General features: G+C 36.1%; 1 protein-coding gene across 1 annotated transcript in view; it reads right to left on the minus strand.

The window, feature by feature from the left end:
* Positions 1–6,089, minus strand: part of LOC122334861 (leucine-rich repeat and fibronectin type-III domain-containing protein 2) — a 112,556-nt gene extending 106,467 nt beyond the window's left edge. Inside the window, exon 1 of the mRNA XM_043232744.1 lies at positions 5,317–6,089. The gene's annotated coding sequence lies outside the window, so the exon portion shown is untranslated. The remainder of the gene's footprint in view (positions 1–5,316) is intronic.
* Positions 6,090–9,058: the final 2,969 nt, after the last annotated feature.

Raw genomic sequence — 9,058 nt, forward strand, 5'->3', positions numbered from 1 at the left:
ACATGCAGAGGTTGGCAGCTATTCAGACTGTAAGCATGTAAACTCCAGAACACACATGCATATTGACTGGACCAGTCTGAAAAAAATGTTCGAGCAAAAGAAATAAATTTTATGATAATGTTGTGAGATGATGCTTATTAAAAATCATATATCCTATTGAAACGTGATTTTGACAAACTGTTTAGAGTTTGTCAACTTTCAGTATTATCTGTGGAGTTATCAAAATGGCTGTCTAATGAACTGAATTGCCTTAAAGTCACCATGAAATCGCAGCAATAACAAAAGACAACAATCGAGTGATTTAATTAATTCTTAATGGAAACAAAAGTGTTTTTTTTCAGTCACAATAGAGAAGAAAAGGAGATTGCTCATGCTGACTGGTTATTATTGTTAACTGAAGCAAATAAATACTAAATTAATGTGCGCATACTTCTTGTGTCATCATGATACAGTACTTCAGATTGTGCGCTATACTGCAGTCAAAAGATTTCAGAAAGACAAAAGATCATTAATGTTCGGCTGTGTTCACATAATATTCCCTGGTAGCCTCTCAGAATAGACCACAGTTGTGTGTATGTGTGTGTTTATAAATATAAAGTATATATATATTAGTACATGCATATAATTTGCATACAATTGACTCTCTAAATGACTTCAGTTTTAACGATGGAACACTATTAATAATATTTACACTAAACAACTATAGTGCAATCTTAGTATTAGTTATGCAGATAGCACATGCCTGAGGGCCCTTTTATATTGTGGGGAAATGGAGAAATTAAGTTTTAAACCCGACTCCATTCCATTCCTGAACGTGAGCACAAAGGCCTCATCCCTTTAGGAACCTCTGATCGTGGGTGGGAGTAATGATGTTCTTATATTTCACGGTGAGATGAGAACTGCTCCCCCGAGTCCCTGGAGGGGTCTCTAATTCAGTGTGTGGCTGCAGGGCATGGCCTAGCTCCTTTCCATTCACTGTCCCTGAGGTGCCATTGCTCCAGTTACTTTCTGCCTTTGTCAGAAATCAGCTCTTAAAAGCCGCTTCTTCATCATCGCCTTTATCGTCAAATCTGACCCGAGATCAGTTCATTTCCCCAAAAGGAAAGTGATCACAATCTTTTTAATGGACAGCGAAAACCAGTAAACGGCTTAGGCTGAGGGCCACCTCGCTAGATCCAATTTAGCATCACGGTCTAGATCAAAAGTTTTAAGTCCATGTGATATCCTGAACACACTTATTTCTGTGGCAAAGCCAAAAGGAAACGGCCCGTGTCTGTTTCCAAATGCATATGCCATATACTTACATATATCAGACCATAAGATATTAAAATTCTCATAGTCAGCCTACACACTTTTCAACAAGACAATTGTGTTGATTTAAAATAAGTTTTAGTTAGGCATAAAAATAATTGGCTAGAGTTCTGCTAGCATTTATTATGCAGTGAAAGCAGTCTAAGAGGATGTTTTTGTTCTGTTTAATTAAGGAATGTCTGGAAGCATTTTTAAACACCAATCAATGAGTCCATTAAGTTATTCATTGCTGATCTTCATAAAGACAAGTACACACAGCAAAATTCACACACTGTCTAAATATGGTGTTATTTTTATTTTTTTTTTAGATATAATTTTCCCACAACTGGTGGACACAATTTAAAAGTATACTGCATGCAATATATAGTATATAGTAAGTCTCAATGCTTGATCAGTTTTATTGTTACTTAATATGATTTTCATTAAAGCTGCTTTGAAACATTGTGTGTTGTGAAAAGTGCTGTATAAATACATTTGACAATTTGAAATATTGACTTGACCATGCACATATATACCCAGACACTGCTACACATTTATACACATACTGCCTTTTCCTCTGTCACAATGGCTATAAAAATGATTGTATCTTCCTCACTATCTGACCCTGTACACTGTAGAACCCAGAAAATATTATCAGCTCTGATGGTCATGATCTTTTGCTACCAAAGACAGTATTATTGGTCATGACACATTAGTTTTATAAAAAAAAATGCTAGATGATGACAAAATGCTTACGGATTGTGGCAAAGCTGTTATATTGGCCCCTATAAACGGCAGGTTTGCACTCATTCAAATGTTGATGTACTAAACAGAATATAAAAATTGTTTGATTAGAATTTTAGAAAGAAAACTTTAGAAATTCTCTAAAAATGTAATTATAAAATTACTTAACAGTAACACTTAATTATATGGTGATATAGTAACACTCCACATGCACTATAGTAATGATATAATACTATAGTTACCATAGTAATAACAAGAGTTAACAAGAGTTAAACCTAAACCTAAGTCTGTAGTATGAATTTAATAAATAGTAAGTATATATAATATTAATTAAAAATAATATTAAGAAAAAAAGGTTTAATTTTGTAACCTTATTTGGTCATTTTTTGGACATTATAGTTCTGTGTGTGTGTGTGTGTGTGTGTGTGTGTGTGTGTGTGTGTGTGTGTGTGTATATATATATATATATGTGTGTGTGTTTGTATATGTTTTGCTAATATATATTGTTACATTATTTTGGATGTGATTAATAGCGACATATAATGTTAATGCTGTGAAATCATTAATCGTGATTAATTGCTTATAAAATAAATATTTTTGTTTACATATGTGTGTACTGTGTATATTTATTAGGTATATATAACTAGATAAAAACGTATGTATAGATTTCAGCAACAATGTAACAAAGACAATTTGTATAAATATAAATACACGTTAATGCATGTATATTTGTTTTAATTTTAAATTGTAAATTGTATTATATTTATATATATATATATATATATATATATATATATATATATATATATATATATATAATATTAGTTATAATTACAATAAATCTATTATAAGTAAGCTTAATTAGCTTTTTATTTACAAATGTATTAATTAATTGTTTATTAATTTATTTATTAATTAAAGTTTTTATAAAACTATTCTATAACTAACAAAGATATTTTTGAACACTGGCATAATACTCACTCCAGACTAATACATTTATATGCAGGGTCCAGGGTGCTTCAAAGAGGGCTCTGTAAATTGGGTCCAGTGGGTGAGAGGCTTTAACTGTAAGTTCATTAGGGAAATTTCCCTAATCCCTTGTGGGCTAAGGCAGTGTAAGTATTTTACTGCCAGTCACAGAGATTAGGTTGGCAGCACTTCTAGCCCGCCGTTCCTCTGATTGAGTGGACGTCAGTTAAGAACCCAGAGGTCTCTACAGCATTTTTATAGTAGATTTTAGTTGAATCTTAGTCTGGAGGGCCCTTTCATAGTTTGCATAATCTCTGTCTTCTGAGAATTCAAATTATAATTGCCCGACAGACAGAGATTACACAGTCTTAGTCTAGATAATGTCAGCTCCTTAAGATGAGCAATACAGCAAGGAGCAGATGAACTGAAATTTTCAATCAGACGTAGTGACCTCATACGCATGTCCTCACATATTACTGATACCACGGAATTAACTATTGAAATCGAAACCACCATTCGATACAACATTTGCATCGCTTTCTATAGAATAACTGTTTAACTGCATGTATTAGATATAGGGAAGACAAATGAGGGTGAGCAGTTTAGAGCACACTGGCATACAAATGATGGTGGCACCATGGGAAATTTGTGTCAACAGTCTTACACTGACACCAGCTAGGGGGGGGGTTGTGGGAGGGGGTGATTATTGGACAAATACATGAGCCCTGCTATGCTCGGGCAGCCCATGTAAAGATGGGGAACCATCTGTCCAGCCCACTGGAATGGTATGAGAGCCTTTTAAGTGGCTAAGTCTAAGCTAAGAAGGTGGATGTAAGGTTAATCAGAGGCCAATTGGAAGCAATTGTCTGAGAGGTGGAGTGGTTTTAAAAGTTGACCACTGGTTTGAACTGTCATCACTTTCCTGACCCTATGGTTTCAATTCGATGGTATAATCTTGAGGCATTTATTCTGGTTTGTGTGCACTAGTATATTCACATCAGAGGCAAACTAACATTTTTTCAATGTTTAGTTAAATATTATATTATACATTTGTAACCATAGATACAGAAAACTAATCAATCCTCTAAAGGCTTGATCTGCTGTTACATTTCACTACTGTTGACAACTGCAGCCTTTGTTCTCAGTTATATTTGGAAAGGTTGGGAGCAGGTACACAAAGGGAGGGGACTTATTAGAGCTGCAGTGCACGTGAGTCCTAATCAAATTGGCTTTGTGCTAGAAGCTTGTTCATCTAATGAATCTGTTCCTCAGACATTGACACGCTGCATGAGCTGGCCCTCAAGGTGAATGCTCTTTGTGCCTTCCCAATCATCATTGACATCTGCCAGAGAGTCTCATTAAAGTCCCATAAAACAATTTTCTCATTCAAGTGGCATCTTTGCGATCTACTGGTAGATATCTGTGCAATGCAAATGGCAAGCCATTGAAACTCAGACTCAGGTGCTGTCCGTGGTTCTGAAATCTCATAGTCTCTCCATTCCTCTGCACACTTGTGTGGTGTGTTTTGCAAAGACTATAATTATCTGAGCCAGTGTGAACTCGGGTGGTATTGTGCCACTTGATGGCCACCCAGTGCATGTGAATTATATGTTTTACAAGGTTATAATAGCATTGTAGCAAGCGCAATAGAAGTATGCAGCCATGATTAGAAACTCAACTACCACTCCCATGAACACAGGTGAGTACAAACGGTATCAGTTTGCATAAGATTACTATGTACACAACACGATGTGAATTATATATTGCCTGTTTGTACGCTGGAAATAACACAATGAAAAGCAGAAATTATTAATACGCCTTCAGAATGAGGCAGATTTTTACCTCTCTAATAACACAAATCCCATCAAACATTTATATCAAGGGAATCATAGGCGTGAAATCTACTAGGCGGTCAGAAAATCATATAGAAGTAATAGAACCGTGAGAAATTCCAGCTGGTAATTATCCTGGGAAGCAAACTGAAATTCTTAAATTGTCAACGAACGCTTAAGGGGCCAATGATGGGCATCGTGTATATTTTTTTTAGTAAATTCAACTCTCCTTTTCCCATATATCGTATTTTACATTTTTTGGAAGTGCAAGAAACCCTTTTTTTCAGGATCGACGGTGATGTAGTTAAAACACGTCAAATGCGGAGTTTCCGTACAAGTGTATTCGGCTGAACGCGCTAACTGATGTAAAAACAGTAAAAGCCGTGTCAATGTGTTAGTAGTGCTTTTAGAATGATTATTTTTTATATATGTATATAAATGACAGGTGCTCAATAATCAGCGTGACAATCCCTTCACCTACCTTAAACATTGGAGACGTATCCAGTCGCCTTGATTTCACTTAATTCTAAACAGAGGCGCTTTAAAGCCTTTGCGGTTTCAATACATCTTCTTTTCTTGTGTCACGTAAAGAAAAGAGAAACGGAGCGATGTGCATTCTTTGGCACACCGACCTGCGCTGAAATCTGAGTCCTAACACACCATCCTTGTGTAGTTTCCACCAAGTTGAGCTGAAAACGGCCACACGCGCTTCTGGATCAGACAATTATCCCAGATCTCTCGTTAAATTGTGTATTCCTCTCCGAACGCCACCCGTTTATTCCCGCATTTCAGTTGCTGTCTGTTTCTCCATTGTTTAAGAGCGAATCCTTTAACGTGCAGGCAATCCCGTTTGCAAACTAAAGCGATATCCAGAAACACCCCGAGGAAAGCGAACGAGCCTAGTTTTAAAAAGAAGAGGAGCAGGTCGGTTGAGACATGTATCGAACGCGTGTAGACGGTGATCAAAAGCTCTCCGGAGCCGTGCAAATCTGTAGATGGCACAAACGAGTCAGAACGGACATGGTGTGTTGCAGGGACAACTCCGAGAAGCTTATCGGGATCACAGTAATGCACAGACGGACGTATGGCGCATGCCAAGGCGTCCGGATTTACGCATTATCTGTACGTTCACCGAAGCTACATAATTAGACTTTGCAGGGAATGGTCGATCTGGGTTGACTGCGCTTACAGGCAGGATGTCCGATTGTGTCGGATCAACTTGAATTGAGAGTATGCGGATTATCTTTGCCCGTACTTAACCTACATGATTAGTCTTTGAGAGATTGTGCAGATTTGTGTCAATTAACTTGCAATACATAGAAAGCATGTAAGGTCTTGACACCAAGACATAAATTACTAATAATAAAATAAAGAATAATAAATAAAATAAATCTAACATTAAGCTATTCATCAAATTGGCATTCAATAGCACTGCTTTATGTAAACGTCTATTTCTATTATGTTTTTAAGTGTTTCATAAATGTCAATATTAGAAGTCTAATCATAGAGTCAATTTCAGCCCTTAGATTTCATTGGACAAGTTTTATTCCAAGAATAGTCTACTAAAATGTAATGTACCTTGGCATACAACAAAGTTGTTTAATATGCTTTAAAAGGATAGCTCACACAACAGTTAAAATTCTGTCATCATTTACTCACCCCCCACTTGTTTCAAACCTTTATGAGTTTCTTTCCTCTGATGAACACAAATTAATATTTAAAAAAAAGAAAAAAAAAAAAACAGTTGACAGTATCCATTTTGGACACTATCAGTATTTTTTCCTAGCACTTTTCAGAATAGATTATTTTGTGTTCAGCAGAAGAAATAAACACTGTTTTGAAACAACTAGAGTGAATAAATATTTCAAATACAATTTTAGTTTAGATACGGTTACCTAATGGAATATATTTTTTTTTCTTTTTGTAAATTCTTTTTCAACATACAGAAATAAATAAATTCATTAATGTTGTTATTAAATATGAATCCAATTTGGCGCATTGAGACAAATTCAAGTACACGAAGCTGTCATCTCAGGCAGTAATTAGGACATGGCGTGAACACAGCATATGTTACAGCCATGAACCATGATTTGATTCTTACTATTGCTGTTCAGTGGCAGGTGGTTTTGAGGGTAAATAGTCATTCTAGTGCATATTTGATTGGATAGGAATACACATCTGAGTATACGATGATTCAGAAATATCTCTGGACTCCTGCTATTGAAGTATTGCATGCTTTACTGTGCATTCTTATGTATAACACTAGTTTATTTCAAGTAGGATGCCAACATGTTAACCTTGAAGCTAAAGTGTAAAACAGGTGCATTGCATTTTAAACAAGAATGTTCCAGGTTCCTCATTTTGTAAAACTAATTAAAAAGAAATCTTCTCTTTACAATATTAGTCTATAGAGGACATTACTTAAAATTGAAATGTGCAGTCTGCAGTCTTGTCATATGAAAAGTAAAGTTCTCAGTCATTGTAGGTAAGGACTACCTTTCTCAGCTTTACTTCTGGTTGCACCACCAATATGTTTTGTTGAGCGGAATGTTCTTATAAACTCTCTTTGTGTTATCCTTGAACTTATTATACAAAAGACAGGAAAGGAAAGACAGCATCTATAAGTACACAGGCAGACTAAGCGAGTTATTTTATCACATTAGTCTGGTAAGACATAAAATGTTTAAGTCATTTTTAATTTTATCTTTTATATCAGTCAGTGCTTTGTCTCACAGACAGTTGGAAGTGCTTTACTGGAAAGGCTTGGCTGCATCCAAATATAGTGTTACATATTATTGTAAACTTTATTGCTTAATAAATCACTAATTATTTAAAAAAAGTTATTGTTCAGTTGCTTTCCCCAGATAGATGATGGGATGGTTTATTCTCTTGGCATGGAGTTATAATAGACATGTGATATGTCCATCCTGCGTGACACAATTGCAGCATGAGATTTAACTTATCCCTTTTCTGTCACTGATATGGAAGAAATATCCCTGCCACTCATATGGCATAACATCTATGAAAGATTAGGTGGCAAAGATATCTCTTGCTGACAGCAAAAAAACACACCCATAAAACAGTTTTCCTATTCATTTTTAACTCATCGTTGCTTCCCAAGAGGTTCCTTTTCAAGAACTGCCATTTTCCAATTCTAAATTTCTAAATAGCCAGTACAAATAAAGAAAGCAAGTAAAAACATTCATATTTGTTTTGTTGAAAGTGTTAGAGAGGAAGACAGAACAGATAAGCAGAACGCAGAAGCATTGGCTCAGACTCAAACAAATGTCATAAAACCCATTCAATGCCCATCTGCCATGCAGTCGGACAGTGACCTAAAAAACGGTGTGACCAAGGAGTTTTCAAGGCTAAAGAGCAGAATGATCACCACAGGGCAATATAATCACTCTACTTCAGTTCGTTTGAGACTGAAAGCAAAAAGGTCCCGAAACAAATAAGAACCGTGAATGACTGCAGTACAGCCTTGACAGAGCATTTCTCTTTAAGATAGGAGTCTTCAACAGGAGGTCTGCAGATGTAGTACTGCAGTGTTTCATTTATGTGTGCGTGTGTGTGTGTGTGTGTGTTTCTTAATAATCTCAAACTTTTGTTATGACAGATTTCCATCAGTTGGGTTGCAGAATGGCCTTGTATGAAATCATTGAAGATCGCAGTCAGAAATCGACAGGGGATTGGAACAAAAAACCCCAAAACTAAATGTTTCCAAATAAGTTTTGAAAAAGCATGTCTGAAAATTCCTTTGAAATGATGAAACTTGTCTGTTCAGGAATCTGTCTGATATAATGTTCTCATTTGTTATGCACTTATTAGATGTTTTTAGTTTATTAATTAACGTTTCATTAGTTTTATTAGTTTTTGAACATCTTTGTTTAAAATATCAGTGCTGCTTAGATAATTTTGAGCTTGAAGAATGGTTAAAGTTACTGTTTGTGCTTGCTGGAGGTTAACCCAGGCATGAATGTGTTTTTTGGCAGACGCTCTCAATGAACACCCCCTTTGATTGGGTTCACAGAGAGGGCTCCCACAGCCTCCCCTTGGAGAATGATCGATGTAGACCGCAGGAGACAGAATGAGGAGCCCCCTCTCTCCCCTCCTCTCAGCTGCACTGACAGCTGTGTCCGAGCTCCATAAAGTACCAGAGAAACAGCTCACAAAAACAGCTTTAGGAGAATCTCCATTCAAGATCTCATTACTGAAGTTGG

Source organism: Puntigrus tetrazona, unplaced genomic scaffold (genome assembly GCF_018831695.1).
Source record: "Puntigrus tetrazona isolate hp1 unplaced genomic scaffold, ASM1883169v1 S000000657, whole genome shotgun sequence".
Taxonomy (NCBI): Eukaryota; Metazoa; Chordata; class Actinopteri; order Cypriniformes; family Cyprinidae; genus Puntigrus; species Puntigrus tetrazona.